The sequence below is a fragment of the Aptenodytes forsteri genome, unplaced genomic scaffold (assembly GCF_000699145.1).
Source record: "Aptenodytes forsteri isolate BGI_AS27 unplaced genomic scaffold, ASM69914v1 Scaffold23, whole genome shotgun sequence".
Taxonomy (NCBI): domain Eukaryota; kingdom Metazoa; phylum Chordata; class Aves; order Sphenisciformes; family Spheniscidae; genus Aptenodytes; species Aptenodytes forsteri.
In genome coordinates, this window is record NW_008796043.1 from 943087 (window position 1) to 958868 (window position 15782).

At 38.5% G+C, this 15782-nt stretch overlaps 1 protein-coding gene across 1 annotated transcript in view; it reads right to left on the reverse strand.

Annotated features, from left to right (window-relative positions):
• SPIDR (scaffolding protein involved in DNA repair) overlaps positions 1-15782 on the reverse strand; it is a 202485-nt gene that overhangs the window by 155332 nt on the left and 31371 nt on the right. The window lies entirely within an intron of this gene.

Sequence of the window (15782 nt, forward strand, 5' to 3'; positions counted from 1 at the left end):
TACTGAGTATTAAGCAAAAATACTTGGAAAGTGTCATTTTACCTAGTACAGAACAAAATGGTCTAAAACTCTGAAATAGGCAGAGACTAAGAAACATGAGCTGGGTTCAGTCTTCAGGAGCTAGTTGGAAAAAAACCCCAACACTCTGTGCAAGTTCTGGGGTGAGCATAGTAACAGTCCCATCACTGGGACCACCAGCACTAGCCCAACTCAAGGAGGCTTGCACAAAACCGTTCTGTAGAAGAGGCAAGTTAAGTAACTCAGCCTGATCCTTGAAAGAACCAAAACCCAATGCAAACATTAGGTTCACATTATCAACGGGGAACTGGAAAACCCCAAAGACTGACTTCGCTCCAGATCATGCTGCCCCGATCACAGAACAGGTCCTGAAAAAAATTAGCCTGTTCCTCTAGTCTAATGCAGTAAGCAGCTCTCCATACAGGTTGTTTGAAAACTGGCTCAGATAAAGACTTTAAAGATAAAAGAGGAAAGGAAGGGAAGTCACTGCATTCACTAATGCTGTTGTATGTTATTAATTAGTGTAATCATCTGAAACCAACATTTCTCGACTGTGAACAAAAATGAGTTCAGCTCTTGCCAGTTCTTTAATACATTCTTCACGTAAATGACGAGACACTGCGTTCATGTTCCGAGAGTTTACCTAAGTATTCTGGAAATTGGAAGGACCTTTTAAAGTTATCCAGAGAAGGAGAATAGCTAAAAGAATGTAATTAATATCAGCCTGTTTTAAACACAACACAGTCAACATTCGTCCCTTGGCAACAATATTTCTCTGAAAACAAACTCCTTCCACATTGGAAAAGAGCCAGAAATAAAAGGTTTCAAACAGTATGAAAGCAGTAAGCAAGCACTTCATTCTTAAAACACCATTCCGATGCACTCTTTTGCTTTAGGAATGCTTTAATTTTGCTCAAGTTGCTATGATATCCACTGCACCTAAAAAAACGATGCAAACCTGAAGTTCTTTGAGCAAGTAAAATGCAATTGAGGAAAGCCCTTGGGATGTGCTTCAAGTTAAGCACGTTTTAATCCCACTGACTGTTGTAAGAGTTAAGAAGCTTTCCTAAGTAAAAATTGTCTAATAAATCATTTAATTCTTCTGCTAATATTTATTATTGTATACTTGTTTAGACTTAGCTTCCCCAAGGAAACCGTACTTTGGGGTTTTTGTTTTTCGTTTGTTTGCTTGTTAGAGGTTGTTGTTGTTTTTTTTAATTGGTCTGTTGGAAATTTTTCTTAAAAGAGGAAGCTATAAAAACGGAGAAGAAAAACAAAGAACAAAACCTCAGCCTTCCAATTCCGTACATTATTTAACTGTAGCCACCGTCAGAAACACAGTCTGAGGAGAAAAATATTTTCAAAACACACATACATGATTTTTCAAGTATCCAGTAAACGAGCTGGCATGTCTACCAACATTATGGTGGTGGACAGCTGGCAAAAAAAAAAAAAAAAATCATTCAATTTCTTAGGTTCACTTTAAAACAATCATTGATAAATAGTGAAGAAATTGTTTATCGATTATCAGTATCTTAAACGTCATGAGGCTGAATTTTCAAGAGGGTTTTTTTTAAAATAATATCCCCAGTAATATCACTAAGAGTTTGTGAAGTGCGTCATTGCTAAGCACAGAGAAGTGTCAAATTAGAAGTAGTTGACTTTTCCACATTGCTTATTATTTCGAAACGCAGTCATTTTTGGTTATGATGGCTGAAGGTACAATGCTCCCCACTACACACAGGATCAGTTTCCCCACCTCAATCCCTTCCTCCAACCCCTGAGCCCAATCTAATCATCCCTATCCTGGGGTTTTCCATGACTGTCTCCCATATATCCCAATCACTCCAAATACTTGGTAGTAGACTGTTCACTAAGATTTACCTATCATTTCCAGCGATGGCCTTGCCACAACACCCTCTTTTATATCACACTAACCACTTTTCCATGTCCAAGGGATGAGTGGAAAAAAAATGCAGGGGCTGACTTCAATCTCTCTCTTACTAAAACGACAAACATGGCTCATTTTGTTCACTTTTAGAATAAACTGATTTGCTCTGTGACTGGTTTCATTTGAAAGGTTCTAAATGCTCCTCTTTTATGGCTCTTTCTTTTAAAGAAAAATTACTTTAGTATAAATGCACAGAATAGTGCCATTTTTTCTGATAAGATTTGGCTACAGGAAAACAAGGAAGTCAGTGAGTACTGTAGCTGAGCATCCAGGACTCTATATTTTAAAGATAAGCATGTTTAAAACAAAATGCATCAAAAAAGAGCTCTCAAGATGAATTAATTTATGATGTATTTTTGACAGCACTCACCAGTACTAGCTAACGTAGAGGATGGTACAAATGTAAAAATAGAAACCAGAATGAGAAACAGCAAATATCCCCCCCTGGCTAAACAGTTAAGATTGCTGAAGACTATATGATTACCTGTGTCAATTTGAAGTCATTAAAAAAAAAAAAATCACCAAAAAACTAACCACGGAAATGGTAAAATCCTGGCCTAAATTGTTCAAAGACAAAACTCTTGACTTCAGTGAAATGAAGATAGCATTCCATAAGCATGTAGATTTTGCACGCAGGCAGCACAGAAGATACCATGCTGTTACTTCTGTGACCAAGTACTCCCTCCCTCCCCCTCAAGAGATTTGCTTCAGCTGCCTGTTGCTTCACCTTGAACACCTTGTGAGTTCTTTGGGAGTACCTTTGCAATCTGCATTTGCCTCTAGAAGGTCTGAAAAAATTACCTTTTCACTTCAATAATGATGGAAGCAAGAAATATCTGTATTTGATTACTTTAATAAGCACTTGATATTTCTTATCAATAAAATAGCAGTGAGTTAATATGAGAAGTATTACATTTCCATTTGAAGTTTCCAGCATCAGCATAGAAAGCAGAACTGTACAAAACTTTCTGTACAAAAAGAAAGCTAACATATAAATCCTATTTTAAAAAAAAAAAATCTGTATTTTTAAAAAAAAGGTGCTCTCATACAGTGATTGCTAATTAGAGGCAAGGAGATGAGCAGCTGGGAGAGTTTCTCATCCCCCTTGGCTCTCCTCCCAAGATACATCACTCAGTGAAACTTTTCTGCGGAAAACTGTTAGTATATACACCCTACTTTTGTATTGGTTAAACACTTTCTCTTGTTCAGTCATCGTACATTCAGAAAATGTTGCAAATCTTTTCCACTTGGTATGAAGATACTTGGCAGATATCATGCTCAATAAAAGTTCACAGATGCTCTGAACAAGTTCATCAGCTGAAACCAAGATGCTTCAGTATGCTGCAGTATGTCCGAATCTCCTCTTACTGACAAAAAACGACTATCAAATTCTATATAGACACTGAAATAACTTTTTGCAGATGGAGGCCACTTAGTCTGTCATTTCCTTCCCTAAAAATAATAAATTTCTTCCCTCCTGTTATCTTACTACAGCTTAGCTCAAATGGCAGAAGAATTAATAGGGTTTCTCAGATGGCACCCTTAGGGAACCAGGCTTTCTCAAGGTCACAGAGCCAAGTCATGTCAGAAATGGAAATAGTATTTGAGAGTTTCAGACTTCGATCGCTGTACATACAGAGGAAAATTAATCTTGTGGCATTTCCTTTCCTACTTGTTCTTTCACATATCTTTGCCTCTAACTCTGGAAGCGTTTTCTATTATCCCCTGCCTGTTCTCTCATGGACTATCTTTTTCTCTTTTCCAATTCCCTTACTCTTTTCAGAATTAATTTGCATTTCTGCCCTTTCATGACAGCTCTCAAGATGGGTGGAAGCTGACTGGTATTAACAAACACACACAGTGAACTTAAGTGACTATCCTACCACCTCTCCTTTTATACAGTCTTCCTTTCTGATAAGCAATGCTACATTTGCACTACTGGTACTCTTTGTTGTCGTGTATGCAAAGGGATTCAAATGCAGCAAACTTCTACCCCAGGGAGTTAGTTACAGGTTGCAAGGAGATTTTATATCTTGCATGGTACTCTCCAAAAAACAGAGCGAGCAGAAAAGCCCCTGGATTTGCTACAATGAATATTCACAAGCATAAATCACCAGTGCAGTATGTCAAAGGCCCAGGCTATGCTAATGAATGCTTGAAGCTAACTCCACCAGAAGCTGGTTTACAGGATTATAGGGAGTAGGGTAAAGGTAAAAGACAAGAAGTTGCCCCTTAATTAATCAACACAAAATTAATTCAAGCATTGTGCGCACAGATAGTACAGGGTATTATTCAGCTCTATAAAGATAATTAAAGATATAAAGGACTTAAAGATCGCAGTTCTCTTCAAAGCTTTGTGTTTTCTGAAGCTTTAACTGAAGCACTGAAGTCTACGCCAAATATTTTCCTAGTATCTTGAGAAATAATTTGGTTCTTGGTAAGCTAGCTACTTTCACTCTAGAGAGATAAAATTCAGATATACCTTCATGCAAGAAACTTAATGATCAAGTGCAGAGCTAGGTGTGTGCCACTCTGTGGGTGACACCAAGCTTTCTTCTCACGGAATAACCACAGGAACAGCACGCGAAACGTACAAGATCAGGTAGCAGTGCGTGGGCAGAGATAACCGTATGACAAAAAAGAACAACAATGAAAGACATAAATCACTAATGAGATATTTTTGGACTTGCAAGCCCAAACTTACACAGCAGATTAACTGAAATTTTGTATCTGGAACAACCACCCAGTGTTATTACAGAGACAGCATATATTTAAAATGGATCTCAGATAATGCCTAGTTGTTTAGCCAAGCACAGCATTCCTCCTCAGCACATGCACTCAGACCATCTGATCTGTCCTAAATATTTACCAGTGGTGTTGGTTCAGCGCACTAGGAAATGACATGTCCTGCTCCACACACATTAGCATTTTGTGGCTGCCATTACAGGAAACAGAGCTGTACGCTTTTCAAGGGCACGAGAACGGCCACCTCGAGCACCTCTCTGGGACTCTCCAAGAGCAACTACCACTGAGCTGACAAAGGGTTTGCTTCTTTCTCCCTGCTCGGCCACCGCTAAACTTCAGCAACATCTCCCTTCTCACGGACGTGAGAATGAATTTTTGCTATCTCCTAGATGCCACCACCCCTAGGCTGGAATGCAGTAGTTATTAGCACACAAAATCATTTATGCCAAGTAGCAAAGAAGAATGCTGTATCTACTTGAATATGGAGGAGAAGTGTAGGCAGCAACACTGTAATTATTCAAAGCAGAATTTGGTCACAGACTGCACCCTCATCTCCTCTTAATGGTGTTTTGAGACATTTAAACAAGTGGTTAAGACTTCTCTTCTATGACTAATTAAAAAGGATTCATTGCATCCAGGAGCCCAGTGCTTCCTATCATAAAGGAAATGGATTCATGATTATCTCTGGAGGAAGGAGGCCAGCTACTAAACCTTAAGCACCACTGCTTACACTGCTGGGCTTCCCTTTGGAGAGCTCCCGGGGGAGTCTTCCCCATGTTTGACCCCATTTATTCTGCAAGCTCTGTCAAAAATTACAGCTGCATTAGCTACTGTCTTAAAAGGTTACCACAAGTATGATTCAATTCAAAGGAAAAATACCAATAGCTGTTATCAAAAGAAAAGCAAATGGGACAGTTTCAGAGATGCTTTCATAGACTGAAAGAGTTGAAAGGACTTTGATATAACTCTGCAGAAATCAATGGAACAATATGGCTGCTGGCACTGGGCTTCCTGCACGATTTCTGAAACCAAGAAAAGGTGTGGAGGGCAACACAGACAGGAAAACTCCCTCTTTACACTTCAAAGAGTGAGGAAGTTGAAGTACAGTACACAAGCCCACAAAATGGTGTTTTATATCACACATGAAATAACAATTAACGAAATAAATAACTTGTATCATCATTTATCAGCTCCCATATCTTGTGTAGATCATACTGCCTTGAAGTGGAAAATGAGGTGACGATTAGGATTACATGCAGTATGTTTGGCTGTGCATTCTTTTTCGTAAAGGAAGAGGTGCATGTTTTTGTTTGGTTTGAGCTCTCTCACACATAATCCTGTACACATACACCATTGGCAGGCAGTATCCTGCATGCAGCACTAATCATTTTAGAAAACAAGAATGGAAAAAATAATAGAATAAGATTTTGCACACACAACAAAAAATCAACATGAATATCTGATCTTTGAAAGAAAAACTTTGGGAGTGATTTAAATCACAACAAAAGACTTTTTATAGACCTCATGAAAAGATGGTATTTTACCAACTGTTTTTTTGTTTGGGGGTTTTTTTAAAGCCAGGTAAAGAATACACAAGTAATAAGGAAGATGAAATCAAAGCTGTAACTTCTAATCCTGAGCAGAAACCTCAGCTTTTACAAGGCAAACAGGTTTAGCAGGCTATACCTCTGGAGATACATCTACAAGCTGTTCCAGCCTGCCCCTCCCAGAACAGGTTGTTCTAAGGCATGGATCAGCCAACCGAAACAGGTGAGGCTGTCTTCTCAGCCCAAGTGCATTTTTATACAAAATAAGTCAGTAAAGCAAGAAGCACCGTGTTTATTTCTAAGCGTACTCTTTAGATGTGGAATTAAATAGTGATTCTGAGGGTAAGACGGAACAAAACTGCTGTCTGCTGGGCACAAGGGCAGGAAAGAATAGTAGGGGACAGGGAGCTATTAAGGTACAAAATGGGTACGAAGCAGAAGTTTACCCATTGGGATACTGATTTGTACCATATGGAGTGTAAGGAAAATGCTGCTGCAATCTTGGCATCTGTAGCATTTGTGCTGCAACTGCACCTCTTCAAAGCATCATTTTAGTAGTTCAATGAAGCTTTAGCATTAAGAAGTCAATCTATCAATTCCTAATTTTCTGCATTACTACTGATCTCTCCATCAGTCTGTGATCAGATGGAGAGACCCAACAATGCTGAAAAATGTCAATACAGACAACCTAAAAGTGCTTTTTCTGCCTTGTCTAATCTTTTTTCCATCACACAAGAACATCTTCAGTTTCTCCCAGAGAAAATGACTGGCTGTTAAAGATAATTTGGACCAATTTCTGCATACTGTTAGCCAACATTACATTCAAGTGAATTACTGTAACCCTTGCTCTCCATTCCTTCCTTAAAAAAGGGGGGGAGGGGGGAAGACGCCACTTCACGTGTTGCATCTTGCAAACTATTCAGGGACAGAACCAGGTCTCCTCTCATGCAACTGTGTATTATCCCACGCACTTGAGCTCTCATCTTGATAAGGATCCTCCAGATGACAGAGACCCAGGTTTTCAAATATAAATACCTGACTCTGATAGGGCACGCAGATAATTACATCGTTTCGCATAGAAGCCTCAACATTATGCACTGAAGTTTGGGCACACGAGAAAATTGTAGTCAGCTTATAATACCACTTAAACAGGGTTTAGTTCTTGACACAGAAATAGGTACTTTCATGTTTCCAAGGAACAGATGTTATCACATGGTTTGATAACCTACTTTCACATTCTTTGTTTATAGTTATTCACTCAGTTTCATTTATTAAAGTTAGTGGATTCAGGCCATGAAACCTCAGTTTTATTGTCTCTATTTTAGGTGATGCTATGGTAATGGTCCAGGTTAAAAAGCTTGGCTGTAACAAGAGGACTCAACTGAAAGGCATGATTAAAAGCCAAATTATTATTTATGAGGTAAATCCTAAAGCACCTAGACTAAACACCTGCAGGATTCAGTAGGAACTGTTAAGGGAGGAAATACATTTCCATCTTCAAGCAACTCTTTTGTTTTGTTCCAAGTCTTCAGAGAGAACTGAAGTTACATACTTGTAATGAGAGGTAATATCTTTTACTAGACAAACAGATATAACTGTGGGAAAACAGACAAGCTTTCAGCACTACACCCCTCTACAGGTCCCAAAAGTTTGTCAGGTTTTTTTACTCCAAATAGATCATTTGGTCTAAATAAATTAAATCTTTCTTTATAAAATTGCTTCTCTCTCATATCTTTAGCCTATACAGTTATGAATAACGATCCTGCAAGCTTTTTAAAAATTATTTCTAAAAAAGAAACCATGAGAAAATACCTCTCACAATAATGTCACTGTTTAGACCAAACAGGGAACAGTAAAAGACTTTAAAACATCTTTCGTATTATGTATTCTCTTTCAAAAAGTAGGTGATAACTGCAAGCATGTTATTTTTGAGATGAAAGGAAGCAACTCCAGAATAACTAACTAAATGAGAGATTGCACACAGATATCCAGTGAAGTACAAATTATGCACACCGACTTCTCATCTTTGGTTGATGTGCCTGCAGTTTGCTGTGAAACCCCTTAGAAAAGCACTTATCAGAAAAGGAAAAAAAGAAGAAAATGAGAGAGAGAGGAAACACACCTGGCAGTGTTCTATAACACACAAATGCAATACAGGCATCATTTCTGCAATAATGCTCAGCACTTAGTGGAAATTTTTTTGTTCATAATTTCCACAGAGATACACAGACACGTCTTGAAATTCAGACTCTGAGCTTCCAGCTCCAGCAGTGCCGGCATTCACAGCTACAGCACTGGCAGCTTAAGGAGACACCGGGCTGCCGGGCAGTGCTGCGCATTACATTCATTTTCTTCTACTCCCACTCACTTCACATTCTTCTCACTTGACTGTTCTCCCCTTTGCCCCATTTATTGCTTCACAGCGCCTGCGGTACTGCCCCCAAAGCCTAAAATAGTCGTTTCATTTCTTCTCTCCTCTTCATTTCTAACTTCTTCCGACCCTTTCCCTCCTCTCCAGAAGTCCTTCCACAGCCTACCTTTTCTAGAACATTGTTTCATGTTTTTGCACTGTTAAAACTATTTTAAACAGCAAACATTTCAGGGCAGGAAATGTCTTACCACGTCTGAAATACTGTGTTAGCGATGACAGTGCATGTACGCATACAAAAGCACCACCTTCACCTAAGCTGATTTTTAACAATGATGAGAGCACCTACATGCAGACCGAAGAAACAGAAGACCCGTTTAATTGCTTTTCCAAGCAAGCCAAAGAACACCAAACAAGAAAACTGGTTACAAAAATACATTAAATGTACTCTGCTAAAATTAATTCTGTTTGGAGAAAGAACAAAGAAAAAGGAGCCCAACACTAAGTTTACAGATTTTCTTTTAGATCATGTGCCTCCTTTTTGGAGGAGCAGAAGGAAAATAAAGTAACCATCAATTGGGTAAGGCACCGTAATTGAAAATTGTAATGTTGTTATAAATACACATTTTATAGAGAGATTCAGAGGTGCTAACTGCTGCAATACTGTCTTAAGTTTGACACATTTAGTTGCACTGATTGTTCACAGTACATGAAAAGATTTCGAAGTGAAGACCAATTAAAACTCCTTTGAGATCTAGATTAGAATAAAAACACGTGTGCTGTAATATATGTGTGTTACATTACATAGAGTGACATGATTGCCATAATATGGGTATAACATACATTACAGGACACACAGAGACAATCACAGATACTTAAAACTTTTATTAGTGAATAAGCATACCACATAAACATACCGGGAGAAACACACTTGAAATGGCCCAGTAAGGCAGTAGTCAAATACAATCCTTGAACAATTAAACTCAATGGACTGCAAGTATCTTAAGAACTGGCTAACAACTGGCATGCTGAACTTGCAAAGAAAAGGGCCCTGAAATACAAACATCAGTAATTTGTACTAAGCAATTCCTTATAAGGATTATAAAGCTTTCATAAAGTAGGAAGATTAAAAAGAATTAAGATAATGCTTCTCAATTACAGGCAAAGAGAAAAAAGAGAGCCTCAGTGCATGTCTGCACACTTTAACACACTTTAAAAAGCAATAGTTGACTGGTTTCCACAGCAGTCACCAATGTCTTTTGGCTTCATGCCTCCACTATCTCAAACCGGATCAAGAGATTGTGATGGCTCAATTTCACTTCCATTCTTAAATCAATGCTCGCTTTACTTCAGGAAGGGGGGGAGAAAAATAATGTAGAACTGTCATTTTCTTTTCTATTAGGTTAGCACATGTCAATGTGTATTTACACATGGAAAATGCAACCTCTGCAAGATTCAGAGGGTGGTGTGTGTCCCCCGTTTTCTTTTTTAAAAATATAAGAGAAGCTCAAAGCTGGCAAGATAATGCTAACATAACACAAGTTAATTCAGCTTCTAGGAAGAGCATTTAAAAATAAAATGTGTCCTTCAAGATACTATTAAACATTCTCTGCTTATTTTCCCCTTCCCAAAGTAAAAATACTCATGTGATATTTGTCCTTCACACTGAACTCTGCAGCTAGCAGGATCTTTAAAAAGTGTTGCAAATCTTTTTTTCTTGAACTTGTAAGTGACCTGTTAGCATTCTGATCAAAATTACATGTTACGTATGAAGCAACGAAAAATACTGTGCAAGTTGCAATTTCCTGAAAAGTTTGGGGCCACAAACCCGGGCCCAAAGTTTGTTCTAAAAGTAAATGGAAGAAAAATATTTTTTATTAAACAGCAGTTAACTCTCAAACACCAGCAGCTGGAGGTGTCGCTCTGGGAGCTGTGCTCAGCACTGAAAAGTTGGGGTGGGGGGAGCAGAAAAAGCGGAGTTGAGAAAGGAGAGGGACAGTAGCAGCAGCTTTGAAGAAAGTGCTCAAGCAGTTCTGGGTGTCCGGATGCACCATTTTTAGGAAGTGTCTGATACAGGCAGCTTTACTGCCTAAATGCAGAAGTACAAATGTTGGCATCCACTGTATCAATTTTGTGCTCGTCTTATTGGCAACTTTTAATCGGAATTTTTTTTCATAGTGGTTAGACGGCAATGTAGCATGCAGTCATATTACTTCAGTAGCAATGAATGGTCCCCAGAGTCTATTATAACTACCTAAGACACTGCAACATTTTCCATTCCCCACTCCAAATCACCAAAGAGATACCTGTGCATATAGTAACCTAAACTGTCGTCTGGATGATCTGCATTCCCCAGCTCACAACAACAGTAATTTCATTTTGGTCAGAAAGATGGGCAAGACATTGCAGCAGAGTTGGTTTAAAAAAAAAAAAACAACACAACAAAAACCAACCACAACAAACAAACAAAAAAATCAGTCTTTTAAAATCCAAAGAATTTCACATGCTTCAAGCGTCATTTTTCAGGGTACAATATAGGGCAGGACTACAGTGGAGCAAGATCTTGCTTTCTACTTGCCAAAAGCCCAATCAGTTTATCTATATTGCTGCTTTAATTATTTAAACTTCAACTCATACAGCATTTCCGTTCAGTGCGTAGGACAGTAATGACACAGATCTATCAATGTATTATAACTCTTCTCAAATAAGGAGAGCCAAAGTTAAAGCAAGTTTTTAGACAACGGCAGAATGGTAGGTACCATGTTTTTAACCATTAACTCTAGAACTACACACTAATCATAAATGTTACCAAAATAAAGCAAAAAATTCCATCAGTTAAGAAAATTCAGAATAAAAACAAACATAGCTGTGTCATATAATGGTGCAAGATGATTTAGTCTAGGCATAAAGGGGAATATAACTTCAGGATTCAGACAAGAATTTGAATATTCTTGTAGAAAAGACTGTTTCTCAGTTTTAAACTCTTCTGTCAAAATAATGTAAAAATCCACTCACAAGTGCATCATTTAAACCCTTAGTTTCCAAAAGGCTGACTTAAGATTTCCACTGGAGCTACTACAATTCAGACCATTAATATAACACATACCAAGACTTCAGGATAAAAATCCTTTTGACATGTTTATTGACATCTACTACAGCCAGATTTACACTTGGAAATCTTTGACATTTTAAATGCATTTTCCCCCCAAATTGCCAAAAGCAAACGGATTCCGTTACGTACTAATCACTTAGGAGGGAGGAGGAGCTGAGTTTCTAGATCAAAAGTTGACCATTTGTGCCAATTTGCAGGAGTACCATCAAACAAGTGATATTTTTTTTTTTTTTGCCCCTCTTCCATTTTACTATTAACAAAAGTCCTGGAAAATTGCACCACTACAGCCAAATATAAGTAGTAGTATTCCTGGAATGCACTTATAGAAGGAATGCAAAGCCTACCCTATGCAAAGTAGCACAAGTGTACAATTACATTTAGACTACCTGATGAGACAACCACTTCTTAAGGAAAAAAAGCTTAAGAAATTGAAAATTCAATTTAACAAGTCACCCACACTCTCAAACACTGCAGTGAAAAAACATATGCATATATGCACACACCCCACTACATCCCAAGCACAAGCATTTACACTTACTTATTTATATTTAAACAAACCTGTCATTTTCCATTTAGGAAACATCACGTACTTTCCTCCCCAGTTTTAGGTTTGTCTGTGTATTTTTATACACCTGATGTTAACCTGTTAGCTTGTTCTGCCTAAACCATGAAGACTCTGGCTATAAAGGGGTTCCTGAATTCACTCTGCTTTTTGCAGAATAGCAACTTCAGTTATCTTCACTAACTTTTTCTATGTAAGGCTGTAATGATTCAACATAAATTTTACTAAACAGAGAAGGAAGAAGAGCATACATAGAAAGCAGATGCATGCACCTACACATCCACTCCTCCTCGCCCCAAAACTGAACTCCACATCACTCCACAACCCACTACACACGCATACATACTCTAGAAATTGGTTTCAAATATAGAAAAATATTTGCAGGGCTTTCATGGCAGCTAACTTTACATTTGAAGGATTACAGAAACATACTGCACAAAAATAGGGAGCAAAAGCAGCAATGCTTTCTTATACTCAAAAACTCAAAACTTAAGGCCAATATCCCAAGAGGTTCTATAGTTTCAAGTGATGCTATACTGATAAACTAGGACTTTGACGACATTAAACCAATGCCTTATTCATGTCCTGAACAGCAAGTATGGAAGTCCAAGAAAAACAGAGGCAAATCAGAAAAGCCCCTGTATTTCATGCAACAACCATTTAAAAAGCACAGTGTAGGGAGAGGATCCAGAAAGCATGTAAATCGGGTTTTCTATGAAAGCAACACCACTGGATCTATGATCATGGGTTTTCTAGATATTATAATATTACCACATATCATGGCCAAGACTGTGAAGACTGGGTGCACAAATGTGGCCTCTCTATGGATACAACCCTGGCAGAAAGAAGCACAGAAGATGTCTAAAGTAGTTTGACAGACAATACATAAAACCACTTCGGTGGAAGCAGAGGAACGTTATTTGCTGTAGACGGCAACCACCACCAAAAGCGTTTGCTCATGACTGATGAAGTAAAATTGAACCCGAAGATTTCTAGGGAGAGAGCACAACACAGAACTTACCAAAAAAATGCTCTTGGGAGAAATCTGGGGAATTCCCTGTTTCAGCTACAGAAGAGGAAACCTAGCTATAATAGGAACACAAGGATCTACTTTAAAAAGCACATGATGTTTATGAAGTACTGCCTGAACACATGAACCTTCACAATAAAATGTGATCTAGTGGTGTAAGCACAGGACTGAGTCAGAAAGCCTGACATTTAAGACTGGATCTAACACCAGTTCCTGTGGTTTGGGGAGACGCTGTTTAAGACAAAATTTTCACAAGTGACTCTCAACTGTATTTGGCAACTTGGCTCTCAAGCTTATTTTGCACAGGTGCTAGAGACCGACTCCCACGTAAAAGCACTGAGAACCACTAAGGCTTAGCGTCCAGAGGTGAGGGAAGCAGAACTGCAAAGCATCTACATTTGAATTTAGCATAAGTAGACATTCAAATTTAAAAGACTTCTGAAAGTCCTCACTTAATTGTTTAACTCTTCAAAATAGGAGACTATTGATCGCTTTGATAACTTCAAGGAGACCGCAAAAGAAAAAACTGTTAAAATTGTCCTATGCATGTAAATACATAAGGTTATCTTCAGCTATAAAAGCTAAGACTCAGACTCCGAGAGGCACTTTGATGGCATTTAGACATCAAAGTCCAAGAGGTCAGTCACAAAATCTTCCACTCCTGTCCCCAAAGTCTCCTGATGAACCCAGGTTTTTCAGTACCTAGTATTTCAAGAGTTTCTTAAAGCACTGCTTCTGGACATACCCAGATGCAACGCAACTCTGCGGGCTCATGGTTTATGTCACGTTTAAGCCTGTGAGTACAAAGTTGGTACTTCTGGACTTAAGCCTGTTAGGGCCTTAATTCAGTAGGTGTGGGTTTATGCTCTGCAGAGATTTCCACTCACAGCATGCTGTATGCATTGCTTGCATTGAAAAGCACATCCACAACAGTAAACACATAACTCTTCTGTAACACTCCAGACGTTTCAGCCTAAGCAGCGAGAAACCCAAATTCTAGCACGACAATCTTTAGCTTAAGAGAGTTTAAATCCCTCCCTCTCAGGAAAGCGCTCAACCCGCCAAACAAAGCAATCAGGAGGTCATTTCTACCTCTCCCTCAAAGACTGGGCCACTGCAGAAAAAAACCCACAAGATTCAAAGGGTCTTTAAGAGCTCCAGTCCCTGCTTCACATCAAACAGGCATTAGATAAAATACAGGAACACCAGGGAGCTTAAGCGTTCCTTGGTCAGAAAGACAGTAGCTGGGAATCCTGGTATTTAGCACTTAAGCTCTTCTGTTCATTGTATACAGAACACAGGCATCTAAATCTAAGTTTAATGGCTATTTTGCAGGCCAGGACTTAGATTCCTGTAGTTCTGGCACGACAATCAGCTGCACCGCAGAAATCAGCCCATTTCTGTATCTGCCTCCAAATACGCTGCAGCACTTTTTGGAAATCCACACAACTCCCAAAAGGCAAATCTCCCAAAGTCAATGCTGATCACAGCAAATATGCGACAATTCAGTCCTCTTCAGCTGCCTAACCAGATTTCAATTACTGCAGTTTGGAATTTTACAGTGACACTGCATGATGAAGCACAATTTAACTGGATTTTCATTTGTTAGTTACATGAGTTCCTATCTACTTCTATACTTCCCCAATTCAGGCAGTGCAGAAATTCAAGCTGTGAAGACAACACTGGATTTTGCAATGCATTCAGGACTTCAAAAAAAAAATTTCAAATACATCAAAGTGGTCAGATAAGTTAGTACTCAATAGGAAGTTGTTTCTCCAAAGGAAATTGCAAATTTCAAAGAGGAAGATGGAGAGGTAGAATTAACTAACTGTTCCAAAAACTTCAGAAAGCAGGAAGGGTTTGTGAAGGTTGCATGAAGAAACTGCATGCAACTACATAAACAAGCTCAGTTTACGACTATGTAAATATCTTAAGAATATGTCTCCAATTAAAATAAAATTAAAAAACCAACACAAAAAAAACCAAGCAAAAACAAACAAACAAAATCTCCCATCAAGTTGCACATGTTTCTGAAAGGACGTAACAGATATCCTAGCAGTTGTTACATTCGGACCTATTTACCGATTAGACAGACTAAATGTAGACATCTTAAAACTGGCTGTGCAACACAAAGACATTTATATTATGCACCTTCTCAGCTATGGAACACGTAATAAATGTATTTAAAACCAGAACACTTGCTATATTTTGTTGAAGTTTTCCCTATCACTCACAACTTTCTAGCATTCAAATATCTAGTCTTCTTTGAAGATCAGGGATTATTTTAATGCACATTCAGCCAGCAGCAAAGCAAGTGGTATTATGATTTTTGGCCAATTAATCCACTTAGCTTAACCGGCGTTTATATCCAGTGTCCAAATTGTGGGCATCTGGTCACAAGCACAGTAAGGGCAATGGGCTAGACAGATCTTCGGTCTGTCCTATATAG